The following is a 12,706-nucleotide window of genomic DNA, read 5'->3' as shown; positions in this document are numbered from 1 at the left end:
CATGATTTGTATCAAAACGATGGGCTTCCAAAAGCAAAGCATTGTTCTGGGGTGAGATGTCTCAAATAAAAAAATGATATTGATATATTAATGCAACATGAAAGAATTTAGGCCTGTTAAACCATGGGATCTTTTATTATTATTATTATTGTTATTATTATTATTATTATTATTATTATTATACGGACATTTGATATAATAGTGAGTAGTCCAGTTTCGTAGTTTAACCCTGAATGCTGCCAAAATAGGACACTGCATAGATATGAGGGATTGTTTTATCGTGTAGTCCTTTATTTTCGTATTCTTCGATGGATAACTTACACACGTAGCCTACGCCTGTTAATTCTATAGAAAGACGGTGCTCCAACGTGTTTGATATGAACTGTATGTTTTATACTGCTTAACATCACCATTGTTGAGAACCCGTTAGATGCTGATGCTCAGTCTCTGTCTGAGCTGAGCTTGGCTTCCCACGCGCGATCGCGATGAATGCCAGGTCTCAGTGTTCCCTCATTAGAGAAACGCTGTGTGAACGTATCCTCAGAGGAGACAACGAGGCACATGATTCATTGTGTGAAATCCGCCTCGCAGCGGGAAATTCCGCGTGTTTTTTTTTCTTTTTTTTTTTTCTCCCAGTACTTCGAAAGTCGCGGAGGCAACTCTTTATCCCGGGAAAAGTTATACTTAGCTTGTACGCGTAGGTCTTTTCAAATTCAATTCCCAACAATGCTCATTATGGAGATGATAATAACCGAGATAACGACGACGGCCTCTGGAACTTCACGTGTTGTTCTGGAGTTAGCAGTGACACGGGACATGTAAACCCGGGGGTTAGGCTGATTTACTGATGATGCTGTTGGCAAGGCATTGTCTTGCGCTTCCACAGAACCTGGCAGTGACAAATCACGATGGGCTGTCGCGGCTTCTCCGTGATCCTCATTTACATGCGCAATCCTGTCATTTATATTCATTTCGCTACTATTCCTGGCAGGATGCAATACGTGATATGCGGCTATTACCCAGCAATCTGCCCTGGACTTAGAACGAAGAAAGCCTACTATTAGTGATAGCGGTGTCACAAGTTTAAATACATAGCGCGCTCATCAGGAGCCCGAGTTCGTTTTCTATTTTTAAGGGGCTAGTGTGTTGCGGTAATTACAATCCTCGTGATTGAGGGGCGATACAGGCTTCTGCCACCCCCAACAGGACTTCAGTCAGAACAATGAAGATCTAATCGTATTCCGGCAGTATCATTTACACCGGGGGAAAAGTAGCCCGCGACAGAAATGCTTGTAATGTTTTGTACTGAAAAGTACTGAATGTGCTGAGATGCTTTAAGTTTATATTTATGGATATTAAAATGAGTATTATATATCTGTTTGCATGTTAGATCTAAGGAGAGAGTAGACAAGCTTGTACTTAGGAACTCAACAGTGTAGCTGTATCTGTAGGCCTATTTTCAAAAAGAAATGTTATTTGTTATTATTGTTATTATTATTATTATTATTTGGGGGGGGGGGGGGGGGGGGGGGGGGGGGGGTTATCATTGTCACTGTGGAACATCTAAATGCAAAGCAAAATTATTGACTGAAACTGGTGATAGTGTCTGTCTCTCTGTCCATCATTTTCACCAAGCAAATAAACAGCAAGATAATTGTGTGTGTGTGTGTGTGTGTTAGAGAGAGAGAGAGAGAGAGAGAGAGATTGTGTATGGTATGTGTATGTGTGTGTCTTGTCCGCATAAACTCTCAGAACAGTTGAGGGAAACCGGAATTCTTTAGGATTTAATTCTGGGCTTCCCGGTCAAGCGGACCCCAATGTTTGCTTGTGGCAGTGATGTACTCATATACAGGTGATGATGTTTACTTGTGGTAGTGATGTACTCATATACAGGTGATGATGTTTGCTTGTGGTAGTGATGTACTCATATACAGGTGATGATGTTTACTTGTGGTAGTGATGTACTCATATACAGGTTATGAGGTCAATCTTTGTGATGATGTGGAGGGTTTAAGCAGAATGATAACTAGCTCACTGTGTCTTTAAGAGGAAAGTATAATGTAGTGTATAGCATGCACTGTGCCCACAACCGATTGGACATATTGGAAAAATATTATAAAATTATTTCAATATTAAATATTATGCACATATACACACATGGACGTGCACCCCCGCCCCCTCCTCCCCACACACACACACACAAACACACACACACACACGCACGCTGGTTCTTTCACCAACAGTATCAAGCAGAATGTTATGCCAGTGTGACTGCAAAAGAAAGTGCCCTTCTGCCATGGCTGTTTCCATGGAAACCATGTTGGGATAGATAATGGAAGGGAAGTCAATAATAGGATTATCAATCTGAAAATGATCAAAACAACAGTTGGGGGTGGGAAGGTGGCGGAGGGGGTGAGGTGGTTAGAAATAACATGGTGTTGCACAAACCTGGCAGAAGCCCACAATCTCTGATTGAGGATTAATGTGCTTATAAAACGCACTCATAAAAAAATAAGCACATGTATTAGCATTTGCTAACCGGCGCTAGCTCAGTGTGAGGAAGATCTATAAATATGATTTATAGAGTGCTGGGAGTGAGCATTTAGCTTTGTGCCCAGCTAGCGTGTGGCTAACAAACTGCTGTGATAGCCTGCTCAAAAATGTAATTCAGTGTCAATCTCCTGTGCAATGGCAGCTGTTTTTATTTATTCCGGTATCTTTGAAAATCTGTTCCACCAAGAATGTTGGCTAAGGAATGCCATCAAGCCTTTTATTTATTTTTACTTATTTATTCTCCCATAAAGATTTATTCATCCACTGAGACGGTTTTTTCAGTACTTTTTAAAACAATGAGAGCAACCTTGCGGCACATCGAGACTAACCCTTCAAGCATTTGTACCCAGTCTATGTTACTTAAATTAGCTTCTTTTATGTTTCTGTACAGGGGCATAGGTAGGAATTCTGGGCGCCATGAAAGAATATTTCTCTGGGCCCCCCTTTTTTAATTAAACAAATTTAATTTGTTTAGCTGTGGACCCACCAAATTGTCACCTTTCATCCCACTAGCAACGGTCCTGCTTCCCTACAACAGGGGTATACAACAAAGGGCAATCCATTTCAGGATTTTTGCTTAATTATTTTTGCCAACTTCTGCTTAATTATTTTAATTAGTTCAATCAAGTCTCAATCTTACATTTGAAGAAGCACCAGCTACAGCCGCAGGCTGCAAGTATATCCTAAAGGTTTTACTGAGCTCTAGTAGGTGAGTGAACCAGTTGTTACTTGGCCCTTAATTGATCAAATTAAAATTAAAATAGCACAGTTAGCTCACCTCACCTGCTTTCATGGGTCTGAATTGGTTTCTGATATTAAGGCAAAAACAAAAACCAGCAGACCCTACCACCCTCCAGGACCAGGAACGAAGGTCACTGCCAAATTTGAGGGCCTTCTCACAGTCCCCCAGTAGTCTGATTTAAAAAAAGAAAAATCCTTATTGAAATCTACTGGAGATTAAATTTCTCTTTTACATAAAGGGCTACACCACCACCTCTCTTATTATAAATGTATATTTCCCAATAAGTCTTTAACTCTCTACATAATATATGCCAGGGCTGCCCAATCTTGTTCCTGAAGATTTATCATCCTGTAGGTTTCCATTTCAACCCTAATTTGGCACACCTGATTCTACTAATTAGCAGCTCAAAAAGATCTCTAGCTTGCTGTTTCTCAAATCACAGCCACTGAGGTCCAGGAACTTCTGGGAGTCAGGTGTGAATACAGGCTGGCCAATCGATTGCACTAATTGTTTAATTACCTGGGGAAAAAAGAAAACCAGGGCCGGATTTGGATTCAAGGTCTGATCTATTCTCATTGCTATTTGTTTCCCCATGTCTATGGTATAAACCCCATTATTATGACAAAAAAAAAAGCATTTAAAAAAAATTCTATGACCTTAATAATTACTCACTAATAAATGACAGCATTGATTTTTTCAGAAACACGGTTTATTATTGTTAGTGATTGTTGAACTCAGCAAACAGTGGCCTCAGCAACTGTTCCCACAGTATAATTGTTAGTGAACTGAATGTGCAGGTTGTAGGGTCAATGCCCTTCTGAGCCACTTGGCCTATCGTTCTTCAGTAAATATCCAGCTGTATACGCGGGTTCTATTTTATGTTTAAAAATGTAAGCTCTGTAAGTCACTGCAGATAAGAATATTTTGCCAAACAGCTAGTGTTTTAACGTCCTATCATTTATGCTTATTTACGATGAGGACAGATGTTGATTGATCCACGGTCTTGTGTTGACATAAAAGCAAAAGGGGTAAATATCAAACAAAGAAAGCATGTGAATGACAAAAAAATTTCCTTCAGCGTGAATGTGTTGGCATCAAATACAGTGTTGCAGTTATCAAGAGGGAACAGATAAAACAACCTGCAGTACAAGGTCAGTCTTGTTGAAGGTTGCTGGAGAACAGCCTTGGGTAGAGAGCGGTGTTAAAGAGGGGGATAAGACTGAGACTGGATCAGAAGAGATTCAAAGGTGTGTGTGTCTGTGTCTGTGTGTGTGTGTTTGTGCATGCGTGTGTGTGCGTGCAATGCATGTGTGTGTATGTGCATGTGTGTGTGCGCACGTGCGTGTGTGTGTATGTGCATGCATGTGTGTGTGTGTGTGTGTGTGTTGATGCATGCGAGTGTGTGTGTGTGTGTGTGTGTGTGTGTGCATGCGTGTGTGCATGTGTGGTGGTGGTAGCGGGGGGGGGGGGTTGAGACAGCCAAAGTGTGTGGGTGGAATGATGTTAGAGGAAGAGAAGACCAGGTGTGTGCAGTGAAGGGAAGAATCTGGCAGGCTGTGCACATGAGTACATGAGTTTTAAAGCCCATGTCTGCAATCCACAGCCAAGAGGAAGGGTGGAGAAACTACCGAACAATTTGTGTGGGTGAGTAACTTAGTGAGTCTGAATTTATACCTAGAGGGAGACACGTACATGTACATAGATATACACTCACCGGCCACTTCATTAGGTGACAGTGGCCGGTGGCACCCGGTGTGGTCTTCTGCTGCTGTAGCCCATCTGCTTCAAGGTTTGACGTGGTGTGCGTTCAGAGATGCTCTTCTGCATACCTCGGTTGTAACGAGTGGTTATTCAAGTTACTTTTGCCTTTCTGTCAGCTCGAACCAGTCTGGCCATTCTCCTCTGACCTCTGCCATCAACAAGGCATTTTCGCCCAGAGAACTGCCGCTCACTGGATATTTTCTCTTTTTCGGACCATTCTCTGTAAACCTTAGAGATGGTTGTGCGTGAAAATCCCAGTAGATCAGCAGTTTCTGAAATACTCAAACCAGCCCGTCTGGCACCGACAACCATGCCACGTTCAAAGTCACTTAAATCACCTTTCTTTCCCATTCTGATGCTTGGTTTGAACTTCAGCAGATCGTCTTGACCATGTCTACATACCTAAATGCATTGAGTTGCTGCCGCGTGATTGGCTGATTAGATATTTGCGTTAACGGGTGCAGTTTGCAGTTGAGAAGGTGTACCAAATGAAGTGGCCGGTGAGTGTATATTATGCATAGTTTATCATGGCATAGTGTCAAAATGTATATGCCCATTTTTTGTATTCATCCAAGCCTGCATGTATACACATACATGTTTGGATGAATATTGAATTCTGATTGGCTAATAATTGGGCATATATATAAGTCTTGTCACTATGACATGATAAGAGTGCATATTTTTTTTTACTCCCAGCAGCCCAAGTGAACGTCACACGAATTAAATTACTTACGAATAATACCTCTCTATTCATTCGCTGCCATTTGGCCAAATTCAATGCCAAAAATTGAATACGCTGCCTGAAAATCCAGAAGAGATTGCGCCTCATCGGTCTCCACTCATGGATCGGTACCCTCCTTGTGAACCCCGTTTCTCAGCTTGAATTTGTATAATGGTAACTGTCAATCAAATTAGGTAAGATAGATAACAATAAACACTGAGGGTGAGTCAAGGGATGCCGCAGAGTTTTTGTTCATATTACCGAGTAGCATAAACTTATGAATATTATCAGTTTTGAGGTCTACTGTGTGTACTTTGTTGAAGGACTTTGGCACGGAGGTGGAAAATCCAGGATCAAAACAGTGTTTTGTTACAATCACCTGGATTTGCTAATTAGCACAACTCTCCAGCCCGGAGGTAGAACTAATTAGAGAAATCAGCTGGTGGAGTTCATGGGTGGCAGGGCTTTTATAAGTGGTTTTTACTTTCCGACCCCTTGGACATTCCACTGCTGCTATGGCAGTTAGATTAAAAGGTTCCCGCTACACAGAAAATGTTGGCTGAATTAACACTAGACATTTTCTGTGTAGTCCATATAAACTCAGTTTATATGGGCCCATAAACACAGAATGAGCCGATGAATATCACATGAAATCATCCACAGGAAAATGTCCAGTGTTAAATCAACTCTTACAGAGTTTATATGAGTCCGTATAAACTCTAAGTGAAAAGCAAAGCTAGCTTTTCTAAGTCCTCAGCTCATTCACTAATGGACAACTCACTGCTCTCAATATATCCACAACTTTGTATAAGGACATTGACCCCCCCCCCCCCCAACTGATGTTGCCCCACAGGTATTAAGCATTGTTGATATTTAGTTGCAGGTTCTTCACCTGATGTTTATGGGGGAAAAAATAATAATAACAACAAAAAAACAACTAAACAAAAACAACACCAAAAAAATAAAAAAATACAAGTCATCTACTGCCAGGATGTAGCCAGAAGCTTTTGAGCTTTTGAAACCGCGTTCGGAAAAGGTATCAATAATGCACGCTATAGAACATCTGAGGAAATGTGCCCGTTATCCTACAGCGGAAAAGAAATGAATTTTGCTCGCCTGTTCACCGGGAGATATCCCGGGCGGGGGCCCCCCGAGGAGCGGGCTCGGTGTTTTGATACATGTGCGAGGGGGGGATCAGAGCGCCCGCAAGCACGGGACCCTGGGAAATCTGCGGGAGAACGCCATTAATCAAACGCATAACCACCCTCATTTTACATGCGGTCCCAATAGCCGGTTGGAAAGGAGCCTCATCAAGGCAAACTCTTCCCGCGTGGGGGATTAAGGAAGAATTGCTGGGGGATGACTCGGGAACCCAGAGCAGTTGTTTTTCGCAGCTATGTGCACATGTAGAGGCCGTCTCTTACCACAACGTGGACAGATTGTATGAATAATTAAAGAACACTGGCATATTCATTGTATATGAATCTGAGATTTGGACAGTGGCTGCATTCTATGATGGTTATGAAATATCGCCTCATTCACAAAATCGATTTGTAGGGATTTAACGTTTTTACAATATGCAAGGGTCGAATACAAATATTTGGACGATATTTTTAATGTTCAATATTTTGATGCTTAGATGATGAAAGTTAAATAATAACTAAAGCAGCTCACTGTAATCAAACTTAATTTTCCTTCATTGAGGAAATGTCCTTGGCCTTTTACAGAAATCAGACAACATATGTCATGCTTAAAAAGTAATGCATGCTATATAAATATCCTAGCTGCACGTACAAGGAGCGAGATGTACAACCTCTAACCAAGAAGTTGAAGTTTTCAAGGTTTGTATGGATTTCCAATACATGCATACATGCTTTCATGCATACATGGAATAGCCAGAACCAGCGCATGTTTTCTTTTCACTCCCTTTCACCAGTAAAGCATAACAGTTGATCTTAAGAGGTTATGAATCCGGCTTTTTAAGTTGCTGAATTAGATGCACTATGTAGAGAACTGAATGAAAATGTTCAATATGTGCAAAAAAACATAACATAAACATGCAATAATTTGCACAACACGCACGATGCATACAATTAAGACACAGTACGTACATGCATAAATAATTATGAGAACAAATCCATATCATCTGAAGCATGTTTGTGGTGCCTTCGATGATACATGTATTTGTGTGGTATATTGTGTCTATATACACTCACCGGCCACTTCATTAGGTACACCTTCTCAACTGCAAACTGCACCCATTAACGCAAATATCTAATCAGCCAATCATGTGGCAGCAACTCAATGCATTTAGGCATGTAGACATGGTCAAGACGATCTGCCAAAGTTCAAACCAAGCATCAGAATGGGGAAGAAAGGTTATTTAAGTGACTTTGAACGTGGCATGGTTGTCGGTGCCAGACGGGCTGGTTTGAGTATTTCAGAAACTGCTGATCTACTGGGATTTTCACGTACAACCTCTCTAGGGTTTAGAGAGAATGGTCCAAAAAAGAGAAAATATCCAGTGAGCGGCAGTTCTCTGGTCAAAAATGCCTTGTTGATGGCAGAGGTCAGAGGAGAATGGCCAGACTGGTTCGAGCTGATAGAAAGGCAACAGTAACTCAAATAACCACTCGTTACAACCGAGGTATGCAGAAGAGCATCTCTGAATGCACACCACGTCAAACTTTGAAGCAGATGGGCTACAGCAGCAGAAGACCACACCGGGTGCCACTCCTGTCACCTAATGAGGTGGCCGGTGAGTGTATGCATTCATGTGTTTATATACATTATATGTGCATATATATGTTGAAGTTTAAAATGGAAACTTTAGGGTTCATGGATGTAAAATGCATTTTAAAAGCTGTGTTGCTGAAAACTGGCATAACGGGGTCTTCCTTTTGCTTTCTCTTAATTGCTGCTCTTTTGGTTTGTGGTCTTCTTCCTTGTTTGGTGGTTAGGCTGAGGATGAATTAGCTGCATAATAAGTGCTATGTTACATGCAATTTAAGGAGAAAAAGACTCTGCTTGCCCACAGTGGTAGGGTGTTGCAGCTTAAAAACCACTATAGTGGGTGGAGCTTCCATGTGTTGCCAAATACTAACTCATATAAACCAACTGAAAGAAGTTTGCTTTCTGAAAAACAAAACGTGTTAGAGTTTGTGATAACACATGCCCAAGGGAGACAGTGATTGTGTGTTCATACCCTTGGGAGATAGCTTTGTTTAAATATTAACATTTCAACCATTTAAACAATTTTCATCAATGTCTGAAAAGCAAATTGTATTTTTATTTATATATTTTTGACAGGTCTGTAGCTATAAAGCAGAGCAGATGCAATTTTTTTCTGTTTTTTTTTTAAATTTTTTATTTTTTTAAATAGTGTTTTGCAGTGAGCTGAATCAACTTCTGTGCTTATATTTACTGCCTCTCTGGTGTGTGGTGAGAATCTAATGCTTCCTGAGGCTGTGATCTGGAGACTGTGAGAATATTTATGGGCTCTAGATGCTGTGAGAGACGTCCTGGGCCCGACTACAGTGTTAGCATTCACAGTGGAAAACATTCACTGAGGTCCACTGACAAATGAAAAACTGATAAATGAAAAGGACAATCAATATGTCTCTTCTATGCTAATTTATTAATATTAATTTCCTTTCCTCCTGCTAGTATGCAGTATGATGGTGATGCATGTTTTATCCTTGTCTTCACTGAGACAGACAAGATCACAATTGAGTATATTTACAATATAGGAGAAACATAAGACCTGGCCAACTACACCCCCAGACCAGGGTGAAGATGCAACATCACTAAAGCAGTAGTTATTTTCAGTTAACTATAGGCAAACCAAGAATCAAAGCAAATATTCTACATAGACTACACCATAATGCCATGACTTGAATTGGTATAAAAGGGGGAGAGTGATATGGGGTGAGGAAGGAGGGGAATTGAGATGCAATTTAAAGAGGTGGGTCTTTGGTCTCACACGATAGCTAATGATTGTACTATCCTGTCCACTGCTGAGAGTCCAGTTTGTTCCACCAATCAGGGGCCAGAATAGACAGGCATTGAGCATGGGAGAAGAGACCACACAGGACAGAGAGAGCCCGTCACCTTGAGGTTGTGGAACAGAGAGATCTGTCTCAAGTGTACGGTTTGGAGATTGATAGGAGGTATGGCCAGAGATGGAAAATCCAGGGGTCAGGAAGTAAAAGTCCTGCCATGTGTTTCTTCCACCCATGAACTCGGCCAGCTGGTTTCACTAATTAGTTCTACCTCCTGGCTGAAGAATTGTCCTAATTGGCAAATCCAGGTGATTGGAATAAAATACTTGGTTGGGACTTTTACTTTATGAACCTATATTTTCCATTTTTTTGGCTCTGGTGGACTTGTTCTATTCGTTGCCCTCTAGGCCAGTGTTTTAAATTCTGTGTGAGCTTGATGTAGCAGGTATCCCGTGAAGTGAGATGAGGAGGGGTGTGACATGAACGTGCCAGGGAAGATTGTGGGCAAGTCGTGCGGCTGAATTTTGCATTAGCTGCTGGGGTTTAGCGGCACAGACGGGGAATTTAAATGGCCCAGGCGCGAGAGAGAAGCTGAGTCTGGACTAGGAGCTGTGTAGAGTAGGTGGCGAGGAAGGGACCGATTCTTCAGATGCTAAAATAAAAAGACTGTACACGCCTGATTCACTGTTGCAATATGGAGACCGAAGGAGAGCAGGTTATATAGGGTTACTCACAGGCCTTTTTTTTCCAGTGGATGAGCTCTGAGCGAGCTTTCCGGTCGTATCTATATTACAGGAGAGGTTCAGCAGCAGTGAGGACTGGGATGGAATGTACAGTGGCTCAGTCTTAATCAGATTGTGTTTAAAATGACAGTCTGCCATCTAACATGAGGGGGCCTTCATTAGATTACATCACGGCATTTAGAAGACTCTCTTATTTAGAGTGACTATCTTTATACACTATACATTTACACAGCTGGATATATACTGAAGCAGTTCATTACAATTCAGGTTAAGTACCTTGCTCAAAGGTAGAACAGCAGTGTCCTAGTTGGGACTCAATCCTGCAACCTTTCAGTTGTAAGCTCAATTCCCTAACCATTATACCACACTGCCATCATGCCAGGCCGGCTGAGATGCAGAGGGAGACCTGAGTGTCACATGGAGGGAAAGAGGGAAAGGCTGAGTGTTAGCAATGGTATGCGAAACCAAGGGAGGAGATGAAAGACAAAAGGGATTTCATGTAAATGAGGAAGAGGAGGGGCTCAAGTGCAGAGGCTTGAGGGACGCCCCTAGAAAGGTCTTGGACATGACTCATGCCACTGTCCCAGAAAACCCTAAAGGACCATCCAGAGATGTAGCACTCAGTGTCAGGGTGGGGAGGAGGAGCATGTGGTCACAGGAAGATGCAGAAGGGGTAGAACAGAAGGGAGTGAAGATGCTCTAACTGACTGAAGTACTTTGGCAATGGAGGGGTGAGCAGTACCGGTGGAGTGACCAGACCTGAAGCTAGACAGGAAGTGCTTGAGAAGGTTATTTTGTGACAGGAAGTAAGAATGCTGACCAGGTGCTGCACAATCCATAGAAGCGTCATTTCATCCTCTTCACATGTGAAAATTGTCCCTCTGTATCCTCAAAAAATTATAAGAAGAAGAGAATTGTTTTCCACGGCGCAGTAGCATGCTCAAACTTGTAATAGCACTGTCATTGTGTGCTGCTTCACAGTGCCTCTCTTACTTATAATTTGTAACAGATGCCCTGTGTGTTTGGGGCAGAGCCAGTTAACGTCTAAAAGGCTGTCAAAGGAGCGTTGCGAAGCCAAATAGATGAAGGGAGCTCCAAATAATCTAATTGGGAACTGCCAAAACTAAAGAAGCAGAGTGAGCGTGTGTAAGAGGGAGTGAGGGGGAAAAAACTCTTTCATAATGGAACACTCTCATTCCTTCTCAAAAAAGAAGGTGTTTTGACTGTATGGCATCTTTGGAAAACACAACACCAACAAAAAACATTACATTACAGTCACTTGGCAGGTACTCTTATCCATGGCAACACACAGTTGTGGAAAATGTCATTATTACTATCGAGAAAACATGAAGGCACAGAGACCCATTTATAATCAACGAGCGTGATGCTAACCTACTATTTATTACCTAGTTTAGTAACAAAATAAGGTACCACTAGACATATAACATATCTTTGCACAGCTACACCTGTATAACATTATCCTAAAGGAAATCCAGACAAAGAAAGAAAAAAATTATGTCTGAAAGTGGTCAGGGGAACTATCGTGGATAGATACTACAGACATTGTTTCTTCAGTCATTTCTACCCCATAAACCTCCAGCTGCTGCACTATTTGACTTTATTGGAGCTAATAAAACAGTTAAGCGCAATTGAAATAAGAAAGCAATCTCAGACATGTCACCTCACAGTGTCAGGCAGCACAAGACCTCACCATTCAACTGTCATTTCACCGTACCATTCAAGTTCCCATTCGGTTATTACAGCCTCTGATTGCATTTAGAAAATTACTGTGCTGTTGAGATAAGGATGAGTGCAGTGCATACTAAAAGGTCTTCGGTTGGATTAGAATAATCATCAAAATTGCCTCATCTTAAAAAAAAAATCATAATGGAAAATCATGGCACGCCTCATGTCCCACTAACAAGAAAATAATTTTGAGCTTCGTTATAACTGGGCAGTTCGGACTTCAAATTCCCCTTTTCCTTTTGAAACTTTCAATATGGAAAGAATTTACTGTGTGATATAAAATTCTAATCATTATATAAATGCCAGAGTTACAGATGGAAGTAATTAGATTTTACTACAGTTTCCCAGTCTAGAGTTAATCATCTTTTTTTGAGGTTTATTTATTTATTCACTCAGAGATGATATTCACTGACCTATGGAGAAAATGTGTACAATACAT

This window comes from Anguilla anguilla, chromosome 9 (assembly GCF_013347855.1).
Source record: "Anguilla anguilla isolate fAngAng1 chromosome 9, fAngAng1.pri, whole genome shotgun sequence".
Lineage (NCBI taxonomy): Eukaryota > Metazoa > Chordata > Actinopteri > Anguilliformes > Anguillidae > Anguilla > Anguilla anguilla.
The sequence above is the reverse complement of the archived record's forward strand: the minus strand, read 5'-3'. Positions refer to the sequence as shown.